Raw genomic sequence first — 26768 nt, forward strand, 5'->3', positions numbered from 1 at the left:
GCGGTTCCAGACTGCAACGCTTTTAACCGCACGGCCACTTCGGCCGGCGTTCCCGTTTTCCCACAGTCCATGTTTCACTACCATGCAATGCTGTACTCCAGACGTACATCCTCAGAAATTTCCTCCTCAAATTAAGGCTGGTATTTGATATTAGTAGACTTCTCTTGGCCAGAAATGCCTTTTTTGCCATAGCGAGTCTGCTTTTGATGTCCTTCTTGCTCCGTCCGTCATTGGTTATTTTACTGCCCAGGTAGCAGAATTCCTAACTTCATTGACTTCGTGACCATCAATCCTGATGTTAAGTTTCTCGCTGTTCTCATTTCTACTACTTCTCATTACCTTCGTCTTTCTCCGATTTGCTCTCAAACCATACTGTGTACTCATTAGACTGTCCATTCCGTTCAGCAGATCATTTAATTCTTCTTCACTTTCACTCAGGATAGCAATGTCATCAGCGAATCGTATCATTGATATCCTTTCACCTTGTATTTTAATTCCACGCCTAAACCTTTCTTTTATTTCCATCATTGCTTCCTCGATGTACAGATTGAAGAGTAGGGGCGAAAGGCTACAGCCTTGTCTTACACCCTTCTTAATACGAGCACTTCGTTCTTGATCGTCCACTCTTATTATTCCCTCTTGGTTGTTGTACATATTGTATATGACCCGTCTCTCCCTATAGCTTACCCCTACTTTTTTCAGAATCTCGAACAGCTTGCGCCATTTTATATTGTCGAACGCTTTTTCCAGGTCGACAAATCCTATGAAAGTGTCTTGATTTTTCTTTAGCCTTGCTTCCATTATTAGCCGTAACGTCAGAATTGCCTCTCTCGTCCCTTTACTTTTCCTAAAGCCAAACTGATCGTCACCAAGTGCATTCTCAATTTTCTTTTCCATTCTTCAGTATATTATTCTTGTAAGCAGCTTCGATGCATGAGCTGTTAAGCTGATTGTGCGACAATTCTCGCACTTGTCAGCTCTTGCCGTCTTCGGAATTGTGTGGATGATGCTTTTCCGAAAGTCAGATGGTACATCGCCAGACTCATATATTCTACACACCAACGTGAATAGTCGTTTTGTTGCCACTTCCCCCAATGATTTTAGAAATTCTGATGGAATGTTATCTATCCCTTCTGCCTTATTTGACCGTAAGTCCTCCAAAGTTCTTTTAAATTCCGATTCTAATACTGGATCCCCTATCACTTCTAAATCGACTCCTATTTCTTCTTCTATCACATCAGACAAATCTTCACCCTCAAGAGGCTTTCAATGTATTCTTTCCACCTATCTGCTCTCTCCTCTGCATTTAACAGTGGAATTCCCGTTGCACTCTTAATGTTACCACCGTTGCTTTTAACGTCACCAAAGGTTGTTTTGACTTTCCTGTATGCCGAATCTGTCCTTCCGACAATCATATCTTTTTCGATGTCTTCACATTTTTCCTGCAGCCATTTCGTCTTAGCTTCCCTGCACTTCCTATTTATTTCATTCCTCAGCGACTTGTATTTCTGTATTCCTGATTTTCCCGGAACATGTTTGTACTTCCTCCTTTCATCAATCAACTTAAGTATTTCTTCTGTTACCCATGGTTTCTTCGCAGCTACCTTCTTTGTACCTATGTTTTCCTTCCCAACTTCTGTGATGGCCCTTTTTAGAGATGTCCATTCCTCTTCAACTGTACTGCCTACTGCGCTATTCCTTATTGCTGTATCTATATCTTTAGAGAACTTCAAACGTATCTCGTCATTCCTTAGTACTTCCGTATCCCACTTCTTTGCCTATTGATTCTTCCTGACTAATGTCTTGAACTTCAGCCTACTCTTCATCACTACTATATTGTGATCTGAGTCTATATCTGCTCCTGGGTACGCCTTACAATCCAGTATCTGATTTCGGAATCTCTGTCTGACCATGATGTAATCTAATTGAAATCTTCCCGTATCTCTCAGCCCTTTCCAAGTATACCTCCTCCTCTTGTGATTCTGGAATAGGGTATTCGCTATTACTAGCTGAAACTTGTTACAGAATTCAATTAGTCTTTCTCCTTTTCCATTCCTTGTCCCAAGCCCATATTCTCCTGTAACCTTTTCTTCTACTCCTTCCCCTACAACTGCATTCCAGTCGCCCATGACTTTTAGATTTTCGTCCCCTTCACATACTGCATTGCCCTTTCAATATCCTCATACACTTTCTCTATCTGTTCATCTTCAGCTCGCGACGTCGGCATGTGTACCTGAACTATCGTTGTCGGGGTTGGTCTGCTGTCGATTCTGATTAGAACAACCCGGTCACTGAACTGTTCACAGTAACACACCCTCTGCCCTACCTTCCTATTCATAACGAATCCTACACCTATTATACCATTTTCTGCTGCTGTTGATATTACCCGATACTCATCTGACCAGAAATCCTTCTCTTCCTTCCACTTCACTTCACTGACCCCTACTATATCTAGATTGAGCCTTTGCATTTCCATTTTCTAGTTTACCTACCACGTTCAAGCTTCTGACATTCCACGCCCCGACTCGTAGAACGTTATCCTTTCGTTGATTATTCAATCTTTTTCTCATGGTGACCTCCCCCTTGGCAGTCCCCTCCTGGAGATCCGAATGGGGGACTATTCCGGAATCTTTTGCCAATGGAGAGATCATTATGACACTTCTTCAATTACAGGCCACATGTCCTGTGGATACACGTTACGTGTCTTTAATGCAGTGGTTTGCATTGCCTTCTGCATCCTCATGTCATTGATCATTGCTGATTCTTCCGCCTTTAGGGGCGATTTCCCACCCCTAGGACAAGAGAGTGCCCTGAACTTCAATCCGCTCCTCCGCCCTCTTTGACAAGGCCGTTGGCAGAATGAGGCTGACTTCTTATGCCGGAAGTATTCGGCCGCCAATGCTGATTATTTATCAAAATTTAAGCAGTGGCGGGGATCGAACCCGGGACCGAAGACGTTTTGATTATGAATCAGAGACGCTACCCCTAGACCACGAGTACAGACCTATATTTGCAGGCCACAAGGTGCCATCATCGAGCACAATGCGGTAGTGCATTACGTACGCTAGTTCATACAGCGCGTGTGGTATCTGACTCTGAAAGCCTGCCGAATGAGATGCAACATTTGAAGACAGTCTTCTGTCAAAACGTTTATTCTGAGAGACGGATACGTAATGCATTCAGGCCCAAGCGAGTTCAATACATGGAGCAGAATGAAGATACGAAGACACCCACCTCCTTGGCCTTCTTGCCGTACTTTGGTGCCATGTCGTCAAGAATCGGAAGAGTCATCGAGAGATATGACATCAAGTGTGTTTTCCTACCATCTGAAAAACTGAGGAACCTGTCAGGTTCGGTTAAGAATGATCTCGGTCTGAGGAAACGTGGTGTGTACAAGATTCCTTGTCAGTGTGGGGTGGCATATATAGGTCTGACTTGCCGCACAGTACAAGAACGTTGCGATGAACATCAGCGTCATACACGCCTACGCCAACCGGAGAAGTCGGCAATTGCAGAACACTGTCTGAACAGAGGACATCACATGATTTATGAAAAGAAGAAAGTTTTATCCCCAGCATCCTCTTTCTGGGATTGCGTTATTAAGGAAGCAATACCATATCCATACAACTAACAACCTTATCAACAGGGATGCGGCATTTCAGTTGAGTACAGCCTGAAACCCTGCATTGGCTGCTGTTAAATCAGGACGAGATAGCAAAGAGCTTTCGATAATAGACCCGTCACAACTGTGGCAGCATGTTAAGAAACACAGCGTCAGCGCACGCGCAGAACGGCCGCTCTGCGTTTCCCGGCAGAGGGCGTTTGAGTCTGGCGCCATCTACCTGCAAATTTTTGCGCATGCGTGGTTCCCGCGCCTGCCCAATCTTCACGCACGTGCTCTATACACAGCGGCGTCGACGTGCGGATCTTGTCAGTCGTACCTAGCCACCAGCGAGGTTCAACCACCTGATGATGTCGGACATTTGCTCCGAGGAAATATTGTGGGATTGGCACCACGTCATCCGGCGGCATACCCGTGAAGACTATTTACAACACACTAAATAATTTCAATACGACAGGACTCTACCACAACACAAACGTTTCATCATTAGGTCCATGCCTGTTTACCTCTGAACATATTACCTAAATACCAGAAGACAGCCAGCAAATAGAACCTGTGGTTATTTCGGAGTGCACAGACACTCGCTTAGATATCTACTCCTTGCCCGTATCTCGAGACCGTCCAAAACAGGCAGACCTCATTAACACACATTACCACTGTTCAATAAGTTGTGCACCAATGGTCAATACGAAAGATAACATGGGCATCCAAACAGTGGGAGATCCGTTAACTGCAAACAGCACGAAATTCAATATACATCTATACAGAGGGACTTTAAGAATGTGAATAATTCCCACCGTTTGATTATGTAGCGTATCCGGTTGCAGGCTGATGCATTCGAAGGCCGCTTTCACATGTTAACATCTTTTAGCAGCACAGACGAGACCATTGCCCTCTTACTAGACGCAGCACACACACGGCGACCGCACACACATCTCCGTCCGCAGCCCCACTTCCCACGTGACAGAAAGAGGCAGAGCGTACGCAAAGAGCAACCGCTGACAACTCGACTGCATGCTGGAGCGCAAACCACCCGACCAAAACCAACCCTTAACCCACAGCGTCGTGTGCTTAAATATCCGAAAAGCGACCTAAGAGGAACACCGCGGCCATGCGATACAGAGTGGATCGCAGAGATGTTAAATGAATACAGAGTTGCGACTGACGCCAACGGTACCACGTATCAGACAGTTAATGCGGCGTAATGTCACACATTTTCCTAGTGTCAAGCGATTCGCGGCTGACAATAATGATTACCTTGCTGCGTCATTGGTTCAGTCTGTCGATAATTTGGATCCAGCTTTCGGAAAATGATTCGAGGATTTCAGTTTCAATTTTCTGAATACTCAACGGCTGAAGGCCTGAATTACAAGTAAGGAAGGTAGCTGCATGTTAAAATACTAAAACCTTTTTAAAACAATCTTAACGAACTGTATCAGGCTATAGTGATGGCTGCAGGCCTTATTAAGAGAAAATTGAAAATAATTTGTCGGCTGAATGCCACAACCAGTGTTACAAACAATCAACAGCTGAAGGCCGGAATTGCAAGTGGGGAAGGCAATAACATGTTAAAACATTAGGGTAAATTTTATACACTTATGACAACTTTCCACAGACAGTGCTCCCTGGATCGACCTGAGGAAGGTGACTACAGCTGTGTAAGCGGTGAGACAGGCAGCCAAGAGTTGTACTCGAGTAACAGGATGGCAACTCACATTAGGGGTAGCTTAAGCGCCGGCCGACCGACTAACCAATCCGCCTAACGTCCGATCACCGGTACAACGTTGGAATATTTTTAGGCAAGGACGAAGAGGCAGACGGCACCACGTCTTCAGAAACACACCCAAGGCCGGAAAAAACACTAGAACCAAGGTAGACCTCCCAGAAACATATGCACAGTACAATTCAAGAGACTGTGGAACTACACGCTGCCGGCTGGTGTGGCCGAGCGGTTCTAGGCGCTTCAGCCCGAAACCGTGCTGCTGTTACGGTCGCAGGTTTGAATCCTGCCTCGGGCTTGGATGTGATGCCCTTAGGTTAGTTAGGTTTGAGTAGTTAAAGTACCAACAGAAAACAATACTGAACTCCACTCAGTTGTGAAGGAGTCATGATTTGCAGGATTCCAAGCAGGGGTGTTATTGCATCCATTCCATGCAGTTGCTATTCAAAGTGTCGTAAAATTAGGGCTTGCACTGTTTAGCCCCGAACTTGCTGACCAGTTTGCACGTGGCGTCCACTGATCTTCCCGCAACTCTCCGCTATCAATCTTTAATCCAGCCGGTAGAGCTTGCCTCCGACAGATTTAGCCACTTGCGGCTTTTCAAGGCCCTTACCGGACAGCAGGAGTCCCCCAAATACAACAACTTGCCAGCCACTGGCCCTCCAGTTAACTGTCTGTACCAGGCCCGCCTTGACTATGGTGGACTCTAAGGGTCTTGCTCGTGGCTAAATCGGTGACCAGCAAATTGACGATGGAACACAGACTGATAAAGCGGGGGTTTCACTTACAAAGTCTAACACTGGCGTTGTTTCTAACAAAAATCTTATCCCCTACCTTACCCTTAAAGAGACGTCTACCCTGGTTAGCCCACTGCCAATTTTACTGAAGGGTATCAGGAGTGATAGATAATGGGCAGAAGGTATTTAATATTCCACAAGTGGGATAGTGAAGAATTGAGGGGATACGAGAACATAAGGGCGACAGGAACAGCTGTCGATGCTTCGTGTTGAGCAGAATTAAACCAAAAGTTAGTACGAGCGATAGAAGTTCCCAATTTACTTTGGGACTTATCATGGCTTATAACAAAGACTGACTTAAGATTACAGTTCACTCTTTCGGCAAAGAGCATCTGAGGATAATACGACGTGGCAGTGACATTTTTATTGGCATTGCGAAAACAGATCTATTTAAATTGCTTAGAAACGAACGCCGGAACGTTATAGATCACCAGTTCCTTAGGAAGGTCAAACAAGGAGAAGATGTTGGTTAGGTGTCTGGCAGTAATAGCGACAGTAGTCCCTCGGCTAGAGATGAGCCAAAGAAATCGCCAGAACGCCTCAGTGATCATAGAGTTATGAAGGTTTCCTTCCTTAGCATGGGGAAGGGTTCTTACAATATCAAAATTTTTTTCAATAGGATACTGTACGCACTCGAACTGCAGTAACCCACTCGGCCGGCTGTTGTTAGGTTTCCTCTCCTATAACAGTCATACTCACCAACCAAAACCCGAATATCCCCGTATAACGGTGGCCAAGTGAGGTGAGCTCATATCGCTTTCCAAGGCATTGTACAGACCTAAATGCCCACCCACCAACGAGCTGTGGAGGTAAGGAAACCAGGAGGCTGAATTTTCCAGCTTCTCCCACGTGTTTACACAGTATAGCATTCTTCAGCGAAACCTTGGCACCTCCTTTCTGGACATCCATTGTCTCCTAATCCATCTCCACCATGGGTCCTGGTCCCGCGTAATTTTAAGATCGGCAAGTAACTGGGGCACTTCCCTCAGAACAGTACAAGCAAGATCACAGAGCCATTGGGTCGATCTCACTCAGTGGTATCTTCCTGCTCCAAAATACGACTGAGCTGATCGGCTACCTGGTTGTCGGAACTTTTAATGTGGGGTACCTTAAAATTAAAAGACAAAAGCAAGACTACACACCTCGAGATCCTACCAGTTTTTCTACGTCTCACCAGGACCCAAATTAATGCCTAATTGATGGTCTCTAAATCGATCTCTCTATGTTCCAGATAGAGCTGGAATATTTCTAGGGCGAACAGAATGGCTAAGACCTCACATTCAGTCATGGAATAATTCAACTCTAGGCTGGACATCCTCCTTGACGCCGAAGCTGAAGGACGTCTTTGACATTGATCCTACTGAGGGAGGGCCACAGCAATCCCTGCATTGGACGTGTCGGTCTGTATAATAATTCTCTTGCCGATGTCGGTCACAGCCAACACCGGAGGGTTCGTGATGGCGGTCTTAACAGCTTCACAGGCACAATGCTGGCTTCCGCACCGTACAAATTTACTCTCTCCCTGCGCAGATTATTAAGAGGGACAGCATGCTGATCAAAATTGGAAATGAACCTGCAGAAATAGTTGGCCATTACAATAACTCTAGCTACCTCCTAACTAGATGTAGGTTGAAGGAAACTCTTCAAGTCTTTCGTTCTCTCTCGCTACTAATGCTACCCCCACAAACCAAATGAACCAAAAATGAAACCTGACGCCTAGCGGTAGCGGTCTTGGACGGCTTGACGGTTAACGCAGCATTGCGAAGCTTGATAACACCTGTCTAACATGGGAAAGATGTTCCTCAAATGAGACACTATAAATGATCACGACATCCAGGTAATTAAACCCACAGGCGAATTTCAGATCTTCCAAGATATGACCAAACAAAGAGAGAACAGCAGCTCCGGTGGCCAACCCAAATGGCACCCTACAGAACTCGTAATTCCAGCCAGTGCAAAAGGCCGTGAGGCACTTAGATTTTCGGTATGCTTGAGACAAGTCGAATACAGTGAAGCACTTAGCCTCAGAGAACGACAACCCTTTTATTCAGCAGCCTGTAGTCAATGACCGGCCTTTATTTCTGATCCTGAGGCTTGGAGACAAGAAAAATCGGCGATGCATAAGGAGAAGTAAAAGGCCTCATCACATCATCCCGCAGCATATTAGGCAGCTGCCGCCTCAGGATATTAATTTTCAGAGGTAAAAACCGATAAGGAGACTGCCGAACAGGACCATCATCAATCACACGTATATCATCTTGTATCACCCTAGTCACGTCTAACTTCTTAGACGAAACATGAGGAAACTCCCCCAACTGACTCAACAAATACGTGGCCTACTCCGAGTGAAGACGATCCACATAAAAAAAATAGTTTCACAACTTACAGACTTAATATTACTCGGACGGCGGCAAGAACAGAGAGCTACCTGTCCCGGTTCATTGGATAAAATCTCAAGCCGAGCAACACATTAACTGCTACGTCCTTAAGAACGAGAAGTGTAACTGGCCACTAGAAGTTACGAATGGATAAGCTACCAAACACATCTCCATCCAGAGGCAACTCTTGCCCATTGACCATATGACATTTCTTTGGGCTAGGGCGCACGGCAGATAATTTGCACAAATGGCCAAATTCGAAATACCACATATAGTCGAGTAACGAGACGGAACTAGCAGAGTCCAAATATGTGCATTTGTCCGACACCAGCACAAACATAAGGGAGGTACGAAATTGTTGCAGCATGGATACGTGTACACCAAGGGGTTGACCTTCTCTGATATGTGCGAACCCTCCCTCTCTCATGGCGTCAACTGTTAGGCCTGGGGCTGGCCAGTGTGGACGAGCGGTTCTTGGCACCTCATCTGGAACCGCGTGACCGCTACGGTCGAAGGTTCGAATCCTGACACGGGCATGGATGTGTTTCATGTCCTTAGGTTGGTTAGGTTTAAGTAGTTCTAAGTTCTAGGGGACTGATGACCTCAGATGTTAAGTCCCATAGTGCTCAGAGCCATTTGAACCATTCAATTTGTTAGGCCTGGGGGCCTGCACAATAGGGCACTCGCGTGCAAGATGGTCGCACACGCTAAAACGAAACCAAGGCCTGCGCGCGAGTGAATCAAACTTGAGAGTGAGTTTGTCACCCACGATTGAGAAATGATATCTGAACAGTGCAAAGGTTGACAATTGGCCCTAAATAATGAAAGGTGTGAGGTCATCCCCAAGAGTGCTAAAAGGAATCCGCTAAATTTTTGTTACACGAGAAATCAGTCGAATCTCAAGGCTATAAATGAACTGAATACTTAGGAATTACAATTACGCACAATTTAAGTTGGAAAGAAAACTTAGAAAATGTTGCGGGGGACGCAACCAAAGACTGTGTTTATTGTCAGAACACTTAGAAAATGTTACAGGTCTAGTAAAGAGACTGCCTACAGTAAGCTTCTCCGTCCTCTTTTGGAGTACTTCTGCGCGGTCTGGGATACTTAAAAGGTAAGATTAACGGAATACCTCTAGAAAGTTCAAAGAAGAGCAACGCGTTTTGTATCATCGTGAAACAGGCGAGAGAGTGTCACGGATATGATACAAGATGTGGGATGGACACCATTAAAATAAAGTCGTTTTTCGTTGCGGCGGAAGCTCCTCACGAAATATCAATCACCAGCTTTGAGAGAAACGATCATAATAGAAAATAAGGGAAATCAGAGCTCTCGCGGAAAGATATAGGTGTTAAATTTTTCCTCGCGATGTTTGAGATTGGAATAATAGAGAATTATTGTGAAGGCGGTTCGATGAACAGTCAGCAAGGCGTTTAAGTGTTACTTACAGAATATCGATACAGATGAAGATACAGACATAGAGACTGAAGGAATCCGTGTCAAACCTCCATCTAACATAGGGAGCTGATCAGGAAAGATGGGGGCCTCAATAGAACGACTAATACGGGAAATTCACCAAAGTTGTGGGGCGGCGAGCAAACACCAAACGTGGTCGATCCTCGAGGGGCATGCCCTTTGCCTTACTGGAAATGCTGTCAGGCTTGGTAGCAGGCATGCCAACGGCTAGCACGGCCGTGCGCATTCGCTCCACATATTAGCTCAATGTCTCTGACGATGCCTGAACTTGCCAATAATACTTCTGCTCAAGCTCACTGCACATACATGCTGACAACTTTCCGTCTGTAATAAGAGCCCTGAGATGCCCTATAGAATACTAATGTCTCAAAGTTTCCGAAACGAAATTACCCACCGTCCCTTTAGCTAAAGGATATAGCGTGGACATGTGTGGTATGCATAAGGCATCAAAGCGCACAAGCAGCCATATATTTACTGCACTTGATTCAAACAATCAAAGGACAATTCTGAAATACCGGTCAGGAGGCACATAAACGGACCCGGTAACATAGCAAATGGATCGGAGGGAAAACTACCTAGACCGTGGACCTAGGAGTGCTTACCGTCACTGGGTTGATCACGGCTTAAAATTTCCTGCCCTGAGCTTAAATCCTCGCTGTCTAAACTCAGAGATTCCGCCCAAACTGGCAAGTACCTTGCCTGATCACTCAACTATCTCTCATGATCGTTATGACAAGTACATCAAGCTTTCCCCCAGAAAGAAGAGCTATCACTGCAGCCCATCTAACGTAGCTGATACGTTATGAAGAGAGGCACCTTACCTCCCCAAGGATATATGCCGAAAAACTAAGCGGGCAGTCCAGAGCAGCACACATCCCGGTTACCAGTTCTGGGACACTACCTTCGGTAGGAAGTTGACCTATTTTCAGCTCATACTGCAAGAACTCCTTTATTAGATGCATAATTCGGGGACAGCCCCTGGAATCGATGATATGTAATGGCCCCCTGAGAACAATAACAAAGTATCACTACAATAACTTTAAAAGGAGAAATACATTAACACAATAATCACAAGAAACATCAAATGAGGTCAAGGGGTAGACCACTCTAACCCCCTTGCGAAACAGAACGTAACCACACTCTGTTACCAATTGATACCTCACGGGAAGTGTTGGGATAATTTTAAGGAAAAACACATGTAAGGTGAACCTACATATTTCGTCATTTGGCATTTCATGGAGTATACTTTATAGCCTAAGCACAATTATTACGCTGAGAGTGATAAAACCTGTCAAAAAAGGAATAACGGAACTCACAATAATTAATAAAAACCTTTATCAATTTATAACATTGGGAACAGGGGTTGAAACCAAGAATATACATAAATCCCAAAAAACTAGTATGAAATTATATCAGCTAGATGTGACTGCAAGCTCCTTCGACAAACTGAGTTTTACCAGTAAAATGAATTACAAATGACTGCCACTAATTCCCAAGCATGGACAAAAACAAGAAAATGGACAAAGCCTATCCATAATACAGAAAGGATATTAAGTCATGCCACTGATTTTGTGTGTTGGAAAGCCCTTAACAAATATAACCTTATTAACATATCTTAAGGAATAAAATACACAACCCCCCAAAACACAAGAGAAGATTGGAAGACATTCAATTTAAATGTGACTCTAAGCTGGTACAAACCAGAAGAAATATTAATAATGACCCTTAAATCATTATACAATACCTCAAAATACAAGAGAAAGTGAAATATTACAGCGGACAGCTATAGCAGCCAACAATCAACAAGCAAGCTAGTTTCACAATTATTGCAGCTAGTTAATGACTGTGGACAAAATAAAGAAGTGCTAACAGTTCATACTCTGAAGTAAGGGTCTTTAAAATTTAACACGCTCCATAACTACCAATTAGGGTGCAAGATTTTAAAAAGTAGTAAAAAAGTAAATATAGTGACAAGCATCATTGGACTTACAGAACACGCTTTAAAACTTATGTGCTTCCTGAATTCATAATATTGAATGGATCAAGAATTCCGGAATTAATTTGTGACACTCCGCTGTGGCACATATCAAACCATCAAATTTATTACTCTGAGCCAACACGAGGCAGCTGGTAGACGTGCATGCTTGCGGGCCAACCAAGACGTCTTACGACAACGGAAGTGCCACTGCGGTAGAACGAAATCACGTCTCTGCTCTGGGTTCAGCAAACAGGAACGTGTTGTCCACTGCCAGAACTATCAGACCAACACAGATCAGAAGAGAACAGTTGTCTGCTCAAATAAGGCTACAAACGAGAACGTCTAGGTTGTACGCAATATTCGCTTATTCTGGAAGTGACTACACATACAACTTACAAGCTTAAAACTGCTTGAAATTACTTGAAAATTAATAAGGTAACATATTAGCACGTGTAAATCCAATTACTAGAGCATATTCGTCTATAAAATGTGCCTTGCCTTCGACACAGACTATGTGGCAATTTCAAATTCATTAGTTCAATTTGTGACAAAGAATGTCTGGACACTTGCATAAAATATGGCCAGGAACAACTAATTATTGTCAGTTACACTGATCGATGGCGCCGGCCGCGGTGGTCTAGCGGTTCTAGGCGCTCAGTCCGGAACCGTGCGACTGCTACGGTCGCAGGTTCTAATCCTGCCTCAGGCATGGATGTGTGTGATATTCTTAGGTTAGTTAGGTTTAAGTAGTTCTACGTTCTAGGGGACTGATGATCACAGATGTTAAGTCCCATAGTGCTCAGAGCCATTTGAACCATTTGAACTGATCGATGGCCCTCCAAACAATCACTTGGAGTTGCGTTAATGTGACAGGTCTAATTCCACAGTAACATGGCCTTACGATAACAAGCGCCAATAATAACAACACTTAACTCCACTCAGGTGTGAAAGAGCCGTGACTTTCAGGATTCCAAGCAGAGGTGTTGTTGCCTCCACTCCGTACAGGTGATCACTGAGGTGCCGTAAAATTTAAGATTGCAGAGTGAGCCTGGAACTTGCTGACCAGGTTGCACGTGGCGTCCGCTGCTCTTCCCGCACCTCTCTGGTGTCAGTTCTTAACCCAGCCCTCAAAGTTTGCCTCCGACCGATTTAACCACTCACGGCTTCTCGAGGCCCGTACCGGATGGCAGGAGTCCGCCAAATCCAACAACTTGCCAGCTACGTTCCGCCCCTTTACATGTGAGTACTATGTCCGCCAAAAACCAATCACACATCCCTCTACCAGAGACCCTCGCCCCCGACAAATGATCAGGATCGATATCAGCAGGCCAAGTAGGTAAAGGCTCTAGTTAATGGCGCGTGCGGTGTGCGATGCCCTCCCAAATTAGAGCCGCCACTGCTCAAACTGTTATGAATGATAGGAAAGCTTCTCGATGTAGAGCTGAATCTAGTTTTGAACTGACGCTTTATTGATTTCCAAATGGTAAATATCCAAAAGCCTGCAGTATTTTAAAACTGTTCTGTGTAGCTCTTCCGAATTTTCTCGTCTTTCCATAGCATATTTAACTCGCTGCAGTGGTTCCTCAAGGAACGTTATGGTCGACTTGACGACATAACATAAATAAATCATCTGTAAAAAGATACGCAGAAACACAATAGTTAAATATATTTACAACAAAAGAATGATTAAAAAATAGGGCTCCCGAAATTAAAACGTGTTAAAATATTTTTTTTTTCCAAATTTAAGTGATCAGTGTTCTGACTGGTTTGACGCAGCCCGCCTGAAATTCCTCTGTTGTACCAAACTCTTCACTTAGAGCGCAGCTCGCTTCGTATGCCCTGCGTTGTCTTTTGGATCTATTTCAATTTCTGCCTTCGAGTACAGATTTTAACCTATGGTTGGAGTACATCTACATCTACGTGATTACTCAGCTTTCACAATTAAGTGCCTGACAGAGGGTTCAATGAACCACCTTCAAGCTGTCCCTCTACCTTTCTACTCTTGAACGGCCCGCGGAAAACTCGAGCACTTAAAATTTTTCCGTGAGAGCCCTAATTACTCTTCTTTTACCGTGATGATCATATCTCCCTATGTAGGTGGGTGCCCAACAGAATGTTTTCGCAATCGGAGGAGAAAACTGGTGGTTGAAATTTCACGAGAAGATCCCGTCGCAATTAAAAATACCTTTGTTTTAATGATTGCCACTCCAATTCACGTATCATGTCTGTGGCACTCTCTCCCCTATTTTGCGATAATACAAAACGAGCCGCCCTTCTTTGAACTTTTTCAATATTATCCGTCAGTCCCACATCATACGGATCCCACACGCACAGCAGTACTCCAGAATAGGGCGGACAAGTGTAGTGTAAGTAGTCTCTTTAGTAGATCTGTTGCACCTTCTAAGTGTTCTGCCAATGAATCGCAGTCTCTGGTTTGCTCTACCCACAACATTATCTACGTGATCGTTCCCATTTATGTTGTTTCTAATCGCAATCCCTAAGTATTTAGTTGAAAATACAGCTTTCAGATTTGTGTGACTTATCGTGTAATCCAAATTCAGTGAATTTCTTTTAGTAACTTCACACGTCTCTTTATTCAGGGTCAATTGCCACTTTTTGCACCACACAGATATCTTGCCTAAATCGTTATGCAATTCATTTTGGTCATCTGAAGTCTTTACAAGACGGTAAATGACAGCATCATCTGTAAATAGTGTAAGAAGGCTACTCAGATTGTCTCCTATGTCGTTAATGTAGATCAGGAACAATAGAGGGCCTATAACACTTCCCTGGGGAGCGACGCATATTACTTCTGTTTTACCCGATGACTTTCCGTCTATTACTACGAACTGTGACCTTTCTGACAGGAAATCATGAATGCAGTTGCAGAACTGAGGCGTTATTCCGTAGGCACGCAGTTTGTTTAGAAGACATTTGTGAGGAACGGTGTCGAAAGCCTTCTGAAAATCTAGAATTATGGAGTCAATTTGACATCCCCTGTCGATAGCACTCATTACTTCATGAGTATAAAGAGCTAATGGTGTTCCGCAAGAACGATGTTTTCTGAACCCGTGCTGACTATGTGTCAGTAAAACATTTTCTCGAGGTTCTTCATAATGTTCGAATACAGTATATGTTCCAAAACCTTACTGCAAATCGACGTTAGTAATATGGGCCTGTAATTTAGCTGATTACTCCTATTTCCCTTTCTTTGGGTATTGGTGCGACTTGAGCAACTTTCCAGTCTTTAGGTACGGAACTTTCTGTGAGCGAGCGGTTGTATATAATTGCTAAATGGTACATAATTGCTAAATGTGGAGCTATTGCATCTGCATACCCTGAAAGAAACCTGACTGGTATACCATCCAGCCCGGAAGCCTTGCCTTTATTAAGTGATTTAAGCTGCTTTGCTACATCGAGAATATCTACTTCTATGTTTCTCGTATTCGAAGTTGTTCTTGCTTGGAATTCGGGAATATTTACTTAGACTTCTTCGATGAAGGAATTTCGGAAAACCGTGTAATAACTCTGCTATAGTGGCACTGTCATCAGTGACTTCACCGTTGTCATCGGGCAGTGAAGGTATTGATTGCGTCCTGCCACTAGTGTGCTTTATATATGACCAGAATCTCTTTGGGTTTTCTGCCAGATTCCGAGACAAAGTTTCGTTGTGAAAATTATTAAAAGCATCTCGCATTGAAGCACGCGCTAAATTTCGAACTTCTGCAAATCTTTGCCTATCTTTGGGATTTTACGTTCTTTTAAATTTGGCATGCCTTTCTCGTTGATGGTTTGTGGAAATCGACGAAAAACTGGGCGCAGTTTACATTGCTCACAGCAGCTACTGAAATGGTGTCTCGAATCTCAGAAATAACTGACATAATAGTATTATGTTGAGTCTATAAATCATACATACTCGGTTCGCCAGACAAACAATTCAAACAAATCGTTTTAATGAGTTTTATTACAAAATGAAAAGACACAATACTTCGACAACTACACACATGTGTCGCAAGCAAAAGGCGACACACAAAATAATGGATCTTCTGCAGTATAGACAATCCTAAGTCGCTGCTATGCAAGTGCTTAATCCTGAAGCTGCTATTCAACTGAGGCGTCACCAGTCGGTCGAAGCGCTCATGTCCTCTTCACATAGGGGCCGCTGCTGTCGCGTTGTCCTCCTGGAGAGGGTTTGGTCAGCCTCCGATTGGCTGACATTTTGTCACAGCCGTCTCTTCTCTATCGTTCCCGACTAGCGAGCCGGCGCTTTGCTTTTCGCCGTAACAAATAGTCCTTCTGGGTATGGAAACCAGATGTGTTTTGACTACCTTTCCTGAGTAATGGGGCCATTTGTTTCATTCGTCTCCTGTCTGGTACGCCATCCAGTTTCCATACTGTGATCCCGTTAGGTGCAGTCCATACACTGTCATTTAAAATTTCAGTAAATGTAGTCCCAATGATGTCCCAGAATTCGTGATAAAATTCTTTGGAGTTCCGTCTGGTCGTGGAGCTTTTTCAGCTGGTAACTTAACGATTAATTCGAATACCTCACGCACACAAAAATCAGCTAAAAATTTTCTGTCTTCATTTTCGTTGATTTCTCTGTTTAGCGGTCGTAGGACCTCAGCTATGAAATCCCTGTCGGCGGGACTCACAGAGTAGTGATTCCGATAATGCTCTTGTATTTCGTTCACCATCTCGTTATTGTGAGTGAGTATATTCTCATCCTCTGTTAGCAGTTAACCAACGATTGTGCGTCTTCATTTTATTTACTGTCTGACGAGTTGAAACATGGAATTTGTCTCGACTTTTACTATGGATGTTATTCCGAAACTGATCATGAGACCATCCTGTATTTGTAGCAGGTTTTCGTTTGTAGAGTTGAGTTTTTCGTACGGTTCTCCAAGGATGATGAAACTAAATTCAATCTTTTTCTTCAAATTATTAATTTTTTGTCTTCCTTGAGTTATTAGGTATGTCATTAAGCGTCTTTTAGCAAGTCTGATCTTCTCCTCTGCTTATGACGTGAAATTGAGGAGTGACCGTAGGGAGTTGGTCGATGTTGTTTTGGAAGCATATCGTTCAGTCTTCGTCATCTATAGGAATGGAAGGGGAAATGCATAAATTTTGAGGTAAGAGACACTGTCCCGGAAACGACCGGGCTTAGTGGTATAAGAGAAAATCGTTCTGATACCTCTGACATTGGTGTTGCTAAGATTGTAGGGTAAACAACAAGGTGATAGTATGGAACAAATCACGAAAGATATCTAGTAAAAATACGTTATAAAATGCTATGAGCTATGAGCACTTGTTGATCCTCGAATGGTTCATTCACCCTTGTCCTTAATCACTGAGAGTTTGTAACGTCATCACGGAATCACCGTGCAGGTTCGAGATCGTTGACATCCAATGGCCTCAATGACATTTTGTGAGCTCTTTGTCAGAGATAACGCTCAGTGATCGGAAAATACAATGCGGTTGGCATTTGTAGTCGGCATTCTTTGAATAATATTCTCTATTAAGTACATTATATCAATTCGACTTGCCGAAGTCGACTGCACGAAAGTTGTTGTTGTTGTTGTGGTCTTCAGTCCTGAGACTGGTTTGATGCAGCTCTCCATGCTACTCTATCCTGTGCAAGCTTTTTCATCTCCCAGTACTTACTGCAACCTACTGCACGAAAGTATATATCGCAAATGTGGGACAGTTTAATTCTGGAGCAGGAGTACAATCGTATGTTAATGATGTTGCTATATTGCTTTCCTTTTGTAACACAGTATTCAGCTGCATGGCCAGTTAGGTGATCTAAATCACGTCTCAAGTGCAGTGATATAGTTTACAGATGCAATAATTTTTTTTTGATCACGCCTCACACACATGAAATTTATGATATATGTGTTTAAGGCAACAATGAGACAATAATTATCTGTGATCAGTTACAGATGATTTTTCACTTTCGGAAAATGAAATAAAATAAGAATTTTACATTAACACAGAACAGTAAACTGTCATTACTATAGTAGGATGACGTCATGAATGTTTTGCATGACTACTATTTTGTTGGCACTAAAGCAGTGCACCCAGGAGCTATCTACGTGTCTCCGTGGATGAAACTCTCACATCACTTTCAAAATGAACATTGCCTTCATAACAAAAATTAAATCTCTGAAATTACGTAGTAAGCTCCAATGAAATTCTGAATTCAGAATTCACAGAGCTTTGGTAATTTTGAAACACACAGCTGTGACAGTCTGGTGGAGAACCATCTAGTCTACGGAAAGTGCTGTTAATAATTTGCATTTACGCAATGTGCCCATTTAGGTCACTAGAGGCAGTCCAATATCGATTATCGCCTGCACGCATCGGCTAATAATTAGCTTGCAACGCTCTCGATAGTGCGTATTGTACGCATACTGCATCTCCCCTCGTTGTCATCAAATGACTCCAATCCGCATTAACATATGCCAAATTACCATTCTTATGGCTGCTATCATATGTAGTTAAGATTGGAATAGTAATGCAATTGCTGTAACACCGCATATGACCCATAATGTTTTTCTGCTTTACGTTTATCTCTCACAGGTATCACGCCGACGATCACAATAAGCTAAGTCATGCATTCATTTAAATCGCCATCTCTCTGTGGTGTATCTAGCTAAAATAATCTGTACTGCAATTTTTACCTTCTTCTTTCACTTGATTACATAGTAATCCCAAAGTTCTCGATAAGCGATGCTGTACGTTCACGTAGACTTCCCCCTCTCCATTGATATTGAATTCTAACTGAGGTGTTAGTAGAAACCTTCAGTACTTTATTTGGACGATACGAAGTACACATATGTATTATTTGCAGTTAATTGAAGACTGGGATACGCTGTCCCTGAGTATCTGTTCTAATAAAGGTCTAAGCCAATAAAGGGACACATGCAACCTGTCAAGGAGGAAGTCGTCTGCCTCGATTTCTAAATACATCCCCCGCAAGTTCCCAAACGGTACATAACGGAGGGTACCTTCTACTACTATCCCTTTGCTGCTCCATTCGCAAACAGAACGAGGGAAAAATGACTATCTATATGCCTCCATATGAGCCCTTATTTCTCTTACCTTTTATTCGCAGTCCTTACGTGAGATGGGCGTTGGCATTTAGCCCCCAGTGCCGGTTCTCTGAAGCTTCTCAGAGTATTTCACGAAATGAACTTCTTCTTCCGTCCAGAGAGCCTCTTTGGTTGAGACTCAAAAATACATTTTCATTTGTGTCGAAGTTTTTGTTCGAATGTCAAAGGAAACACGTTTGTAGCTGGCTTTCTCTGAGGAAATTAATAATTAAGTTGCAGCGAAGGAATCGGCAGAAAAAGGAGGACATAGTTTTCAAAAAATTAGATAGGACTTACTGTATTGTGTCATTAAATGGAGGTCTAATATTTACTTCATGGGGATAGAGGTAAACGGTTAACTGAAATAAGGGAAAAAGAGTAAGAGACTCATTTAGGGTTTCGTGTCACGTCGAGGAAGAGGGCATTGGAGACATAAGGGCGGGCAAGAAGAGACACTTCCCCCCCTCCCGTCTGGGTAAGTGACTGATAGCCATGAAGACAGAGAAGCTCAGAACTAGGAAATCGGCCATACCCTTTCAGCCGACAAATTCCGACATTTGCATTAAGTGATTCAGACAAACCACGGGGAACTTGCGGCTGACATCTGTACCGCCCTCTAGATATTAACTGTCTACGTCCGGACGCGGATGTGAGGAGCTGTCATCTTCTTCCTCGCTCGGTAGAAATGAAATACGAGTCGTGTAAAGGGATTGATACCCTTGGTCTAGTTTGAGCCCCGATTTGCAGGTACTGGAAGCTGTTCGGTTTACTATTGGCCCTCACAAGGTCTTGTCTAATTTGTTTGTGGGTAGGCTATCCAAGTTTCGCTAGATGTCAATGGGCAAACGGCATCCCAACTTACCATCCGTAGGAGCTTTCCTCATGGAAGTCCGCTTTCAGTATGATTGTTTTTGTTCTATCAGTTGAGCTCCTTCTTCTAAGAATCGTCGCTCAGTTACAAGGATGCACACTCTTAGGCAAGATGATCTTGATGCGCACATGCTACTCCGTTCTCCCGCTGAGGTCACATTGAATGCCTTTTATCTTGCATCTGGTGTCCACATCAACGAAGGCTAATGTCGACTGAAGGAATTACGGAGGTCTGATAATGCTATCATTTCATGGGTAATTTGGTCAACAAATCTTTGGGAGTCATTACAGATCGTTCTCTTCAATTAACTGGAAGTCGGTTACCGAGAAGCTACAAGGAGCAGTCCTGGACCATGAATGGCGTTCCGTTAACCCAATTCAAAAAATTCGGATCCTACATACCTTCGTCTTGTGCAAAGTATGTTATATCGCTCAGATCTCCCCCCGCAGTGATGACTAGGAACATAAAAGAGCTGTCTAGTCGTTTTTTTTACGAAGGCATCACAATTTTCAAATGTGATACGAGGCGTTTCGAGGCGGTTGCGCTTTCTCTCAGGAGCTTCGGACTTTCCCATTATCAAAGGAAAGCCTCTGTGTAATTTGTCCGGTGCATCATGCTGACTATTTCTCACGCAATCCACACATTCACGTCTCGGTTATTTTATTGTGTGCAGCCTCCCACTCTCGATCCGCCTTACCATATTCGTCGCGCAAATGTCCGATTAAAATATGTCTGTGACTTTTATAGTACTTTTACTTATGTTCTACAGAGGCCGCATCTCACAACTGATTAGCTGTTCGGCGCCTGTTGAACGGGCATCGCTGCAAACTTTGTGGAAGACGGTGTGGTTTCATCTTAGCCTTCCTGTTCTACCAATGGTGGTGGCAATGAGCACTTTTTTCGTATTTGCATTAGTGTCGCAGTTCAGTGTTGTCACTGTCCCGCCTTAGACGCTTACAACGTAAGTTTACCTTTAATTGTCACTGAGAGAGCTGATCTTGGCTTCAAAAACAATCAGACTTTCCAGCTCGATCCACTCAGGCTGCCTTTTCGGCTGATATACCGTTGCGTCAAAATCGTATATAATAGCGTGGTTCTACGCCAATAGGTTTATTGCCTTGCATCTGGAAGGAAGGAGGGGGGGAGGGGAAGCATTGGCCCTCCACCAATATATGGCACAGCATATTGAAAGCTTTTTCGCTTGCGAAGGCATAGCGACCTATTTATTAGTATGTTGAACTTTGTAGTTTGCCGTCGAGCTATCGATTCAATTAAACGGTCATTGTGGTCTTCGCGAAAGGTGTAGCGTGTTTGAACGGTAATCGAAACGTCCTCACTCCCGAGTTCAAACCCCGCCATTGTTTAAACTTTGAATAAAAATCGTCAGCAATGGGCGAAAGAATTCACACGGAGTCTGCGAACGGCCTTGTCAGAGAGAACGTAGAAGCGGATAAAGGTTCAGGACACTTTCCTGCGCTTGGGTTGGGAAACTATCCCTAAAGGCGAAATAATCAGCAATGGTCAAATGCATGAGGAGGTAGAAGGCAATGGGAACCACTGCATTAAAGATACATATTATGTATCCAGAGGATATGTGACCTGTGACAGAACGTTATTGACGATGTCTGTATTGCCTAAAGATTCCAGACTAGCTCCAGAATCGGATCTTCGGAAGGGGACTGCGGAGGTGGAGTGACCATTAGAAAAAGATTGAAAGACCAACGAAAGGATAACATGCCATAAGTCATGACGTGGAATTTCAGATATCTGTACTGAAAAAGGAAATGAAAAGGCTGAGTCTAGATATGGGGGGGGGGGGGGCTTGGAGAGGGGGGGGGGGGGACGCAGTGAAGAGGAGTGGAAGAAGGACATGGATTTCTGGTCAGACGAGCGTAGCGTAACATTAACTTCAGCATCCAATTGTATAACGGCAGTAGGATTCGGTATGCATAGCAAAGAAGGGTAGAGAGTGGGTTACTCTGAACATTTGGCTCTGAGCACTATGGGACTTAACATCCATGGTCATCAGTCCCCTCTGAACATTTCAGTGAGGTTTATGCTCACTAGTAACGACACCGTACCAAGACCGACAACAGTAGCTCAGAATCTGGAGATGGAGAAACTGAATGAAGTTATTGAATGGGAATTTAGTTCGTTAATGGAGATTAAAATCTAATAGTCATGGCGGACTGAAATGTGGTTGTAGCAGATGGAGTAGAATAAATGGTCTCGGCTGAATGTGGGACTGTCAGTAAGAATCAGAAGAAGAAAAACTGATTTAGTCCTCCAATAAATTTCAGCTTTTAATAGCGGATATTCTGAGCAAGAATCATAAGTGGAGATATATATGGAAAAGTTCGGTAGACGAAGAAAGATTCCAGTTTCATTTTATCCTTGTCAGGCAGAGATTCCGAAATCAGATACCGAATTATAAGACGTAACCAGTAGCAGAAAAACAGCCAGATCAATATATAGTAAAGATAATTACTAGGCTGAAGTTTATGAGACAAGTCAGAAATAATCAACACGCAAAGAAGTGAAATGCGGAAATACAAGCACTATGAACTGGAGGGATGCTCTTGAAGTTCTCTCGGGCTAGAGATATCGTGGTAATTAATACTTAAGTAGGCAGTTCAATTGAAGAGGAATGGTCATCTCCCTGCCGCTGTTGGATAAGCAGCTGCAGCAGCAAGTCGTATACTCTCAGTTCACTTATTTGTTACGTAGTTTAATTCTTAATTTCTTTGCGTGTTTTTGGTATTTGCGTTGTTTAATTCATAAATTTCGGGCGTATTGTAGTATTTGAGAGTTGTAGCATCGCGTTTTAGTACCTGAATAGTGTAAAATCGCGTAGTCTCCTTCCGCCGCCGAGCAGTGTGTCAGCAGTGCGCAAGTAGCAGCATTACTGCATTTACTAGGCAATCTTGTTTTTTAATAACCGTTTAAATTTTGTGTCGAATTGTTTGTGCTCTCTGTAGATTAGTTCAGACGTTCTTTGCACAACAGTTTTTAGCATGGACAGGGACTGCAACTGCTGTGTTCGGATGCAGGCTGAGTTAACATCCCTTCGCTCCCAGCTTCAGGCAGTGCTGGCTTCGGTCACACAGCTTGAGGCTGTTGCCAATGGGCATCACTGTGGGGGACCGGATGGAGGTTTGTCGGGCACGGCCAGCTCGTCCCACGCATCCCCCGATCGGACTACGACTGTGGCTGCCCGGGATACTGCCCACATTGAGGCTGATCCCTCACCTGTGGTAGAGTAGGAGGTCGTCTCAAGGTGTGGCAGGGGGCGAAAGACATTCCGGAGGGCTGAACGGAAGGCCTCTCCAGTTTGTCTGACGAACCGGTTTCAGGCTCTGTCTCAGGCTGATACTGATCTTCGGCCTGACATGGCTGCTTGTCCTGTTCCAGAGGTTGCCCCTGAGTCTGCAAGATCCGGGCGGTCGCAGAGGGTGGGCTTACTGGTAGTTGGGAGCTCCAACATCAGGCGCGTAATGGGGCCCCTTAGGGATATGGCAGCAAGAGAGGGGAAGAAAACCAATGTGCACTCCGTGTAAATACCGGGGGGAAGTCATTCCAGATGTGGAAAGGATCCTTCCGGATGCCATGAAGAGTACAGGGTGCACCCATGTGCAGGTGGTCGCTCATGTCGGCACCAATGATGTGTGTCGCTATGGATCGGAGGAAATCCTCTCTGGCTTCCGGCGGCTATCTGATTTGGTGAAGACTGCCAGTCTCGCTAGTGGGATGAAAGCAGAGCTCACTATCTGTGGACCTTTGGTACAGAGGCGAGTGGAGGGTCTGAATCAGAGGCTGAGACGGCTCTGCGACCGTGTGGGCTGCAGATTCCTCGACTTGCGCCATAGGGTGGTGGGGTTTCGGGTTGCGCTGGATAGATCAGGAGTCCACTACACGCAGCAAGTGGCTACACGGATAGCAGGGGTTGTGTGGCGTGGACTCGGCGGTTTTGTAGGTTAGATGGCCTCGGGCAAGTACAGAAAGGGCAGCAGCCTCAAAGGGTGCAGGGCAAAGCCAGGACATGCGGGGGCCAAGCAGCAATCGGTATTGTAATTGTAAACTGTCGAAGCTGCATTGGTAAAGTACCGGAACTTCAAGCGCTGATAGAAAGCACCGAAGCTGAAATCGTTATCGGTACAGAAAGCTGGCTGAAGCCAGAGATAAATTATGCCGAAATTTTTACAAAGGCAAAGACGGTGTTTAGAAAGGATACATTGCATGCAACTGGTGGTGGCGTGTTTGTCGTTGTTAGTAGTAGTTTATCCTGTAGTGAAGTAGAAGTGGATAGTTCCTGTGAATTATTATGGGTGGAGGTTACACTCAACAACCGAAGTAGGTTAATAATTGGCTCCTTTTACCGACCTCCCGACTCAGCAGCATTAGTGGCAGAAAAACTGAGAGAAAATACGGAATACATTTCACATAAATTTTCTCAGCATGTTATAGTCTTAGGTGGAGATTTCAATTTACCAGATATAGACTGGGACACTCAAATGTTTAGGACGGGTGGTAGGGACAGAGCATCGAGTAACACTATACTGAGTGCACTATCCGAAAATTACCTCGAGTAATTAAACAGAGAACCGACTCGTAGAGATAACATCTTGGACCTACTGATAACAAACAGAACAGGGAATCAGTGATCACAAGGCCGTTGCAGCATCCCTGAATATGGAAGTTAATAGGAAGATAAAAAAAGAGAGGAAGGTTTATCTGTTTAGCAAGAGTAATAGAAGGCAGATTTCAGACTACCTAACAGATCAAAACGAAAATTTCTGTTCCGACACTGACAATGTTGAGAGTTTATGGAAAAAGTTCAAGGCAATCGTAAAATGCGTTTTAGACAGGTACGTATCGAGTAAAACTGTGAGAGACGGGAAAAACCCACCGTGGTTCAACAACAAAGTTAGGAAACTACTGCGAAAGCACAGAAAGCTTCACTCCAAGTGTAAACGCAGCCAAAACCTCTCAGACGAACAGAAGCTAAACGATGTCAAAGTCAGCGGAAGGAGGGCTATGCGTGAAGCGTTCAGTGAATTCGAAAGTGAAATTCTATGTACGGACTTGACAGAAAATCGTAGGAAGTTCTAGTCTTACGTTAAATCAGTAAGTGTCTCGCAACAGCATATCCAGACACTCCGGGATGATGATGGCATTGAAACAGAGGATGACACGCGTAAAGCTGAAATACTAAACACTTTTTTCCAAAGCTGTTTCACAGAGGAAGACCGCACTGCAGTTCCTTCTCTAAATCCTCGCACAAACGAAAAAATGACTGACACCGAAATAAGTGTCCAAGGAATAGAAATGCAACTGGAATCACTCAACAGAGGAAAGTCCACCGGACCTGACGGGATAACAATTCGATTCTACACAGAGTACGCGAAAGAACTTGCCCCCCTTCTAACAGGCGTGTACCGCAAGTCTCTAGGTTCCAGATGATTGGAAAAGAGCACAGGTAGTCCCAGTCTTCAAGAAGGGTCGTCGAGCAGATGCGCAAAACTATAGACCTACATCTCTGACGTCGATCTGTTGTAGAATTTTAGAACATGTTTTTTGCTCGCGTATCATGTCGTTTTTGGAAACCCAGAATCTACTCTGTAGGAATCAACATGGATTCCGGAAACAGCGATCGTGTGAGACCCAACTCGCTTTATTTGTTCATGAGACCCAGAAAATATTAGATACAGGCTCCCAGGTAGATGCTATTTTCCTTGACTTCCGGAAGGCGTTCGATACAGTTCCACACTGTCGCCTGATAAACAAAGTAAGAGCCTACGGAAGATCAGACCAGCTGTGTGGCTGGATTGAAGAGTTTTTAGCAAACAGAACACAGCATGTTGTTATAAATGGGGAGACGTCTACAGACGTTAAAGTAACCTCTGGCGTGCCACGGGGGAGTGTTATGTGACCATTGCTTTTCACAATATATATAAATGACCTAGTAGATAGTGTCGGAAGTTCCATGCGGCTTTTCGTGGATGATGCTGTAGTATACAGAGAAGCTGCAGCATTAGAAAATTGTAGCGAAATGCAGGAAGATCTGCAGCGGATAGGCACTTGGTGCAGGGAGTGGCAACTGACCCTTAACATAGACAAACGTAATGTATTGCGAATACAGAGAAAGAAGGATCCTTTATTGTATGATTATATGATAGCGGAACAAACACTGGTAGCAGTTACTTCTGTAAAATATCTGGGAGTATGCGTGCGGAATGATTTGAAGTGGAATGATCATATAAAATTAATTGTTGGTAAGGCGGATGCCAGGTTGAGATTCATTGGGAGAGTCCTTAGAACATGTAGTCCACCAACCAAGGAGGTGGCTCACAAAACACTCGTTCGACCTATACTTGAGTATTGCTCATCAGTGTGGGATCCGTACCAGATCGGGTTGACGGAGGAGATAGAGAAGATCCAAAGAAGAGCGGCGCGTTTCGTCACAGGGTTATTTGGTAACCGTGATAGCGTTACGGAGGTGTTCAGCAAACTTAAGTGGCAGACTCTGCAAGAGAGGCGCTCTGCATCGCGGTGTAGCTTGCTCGCCAGGTTTCGAGAGGGTTCGTTTCTGGATGAGGTATCGAATGTATTGCTTCCCCCTACTTATACCTCCCGAGGAGATCACGAATGTAAGATTAGAGAGATTCGAGTGTGTAAGGAGGCTTTCAGACAGTCGTTCATCCCGCGAACCATACGCGACTGGAACAGAAAAGGGAGGTAATGACCGTGGCACGTAAAGTGCCCTCCGCCACACGCCGTTGGGTGGCTTGTGGAGTATAAATGTAGATGTAGATGTAGATCTCTAAGAAGAACA

Source organism: Schistocerca americana, chromosome 2 (assembly GCF_021461395.2).
Source record: "Schistocerca americana isolate TAMUIC-IGC-003095 chromosome 2, iqSchAmer2.1, whole genome shotgun sequence".
Taxonomy (NCBI): Eukaryota; Metazoa; Arthropoda; class Insecta; order Orthoptera; family Acrididae; genus Schistocerca; species Schistocerca americana.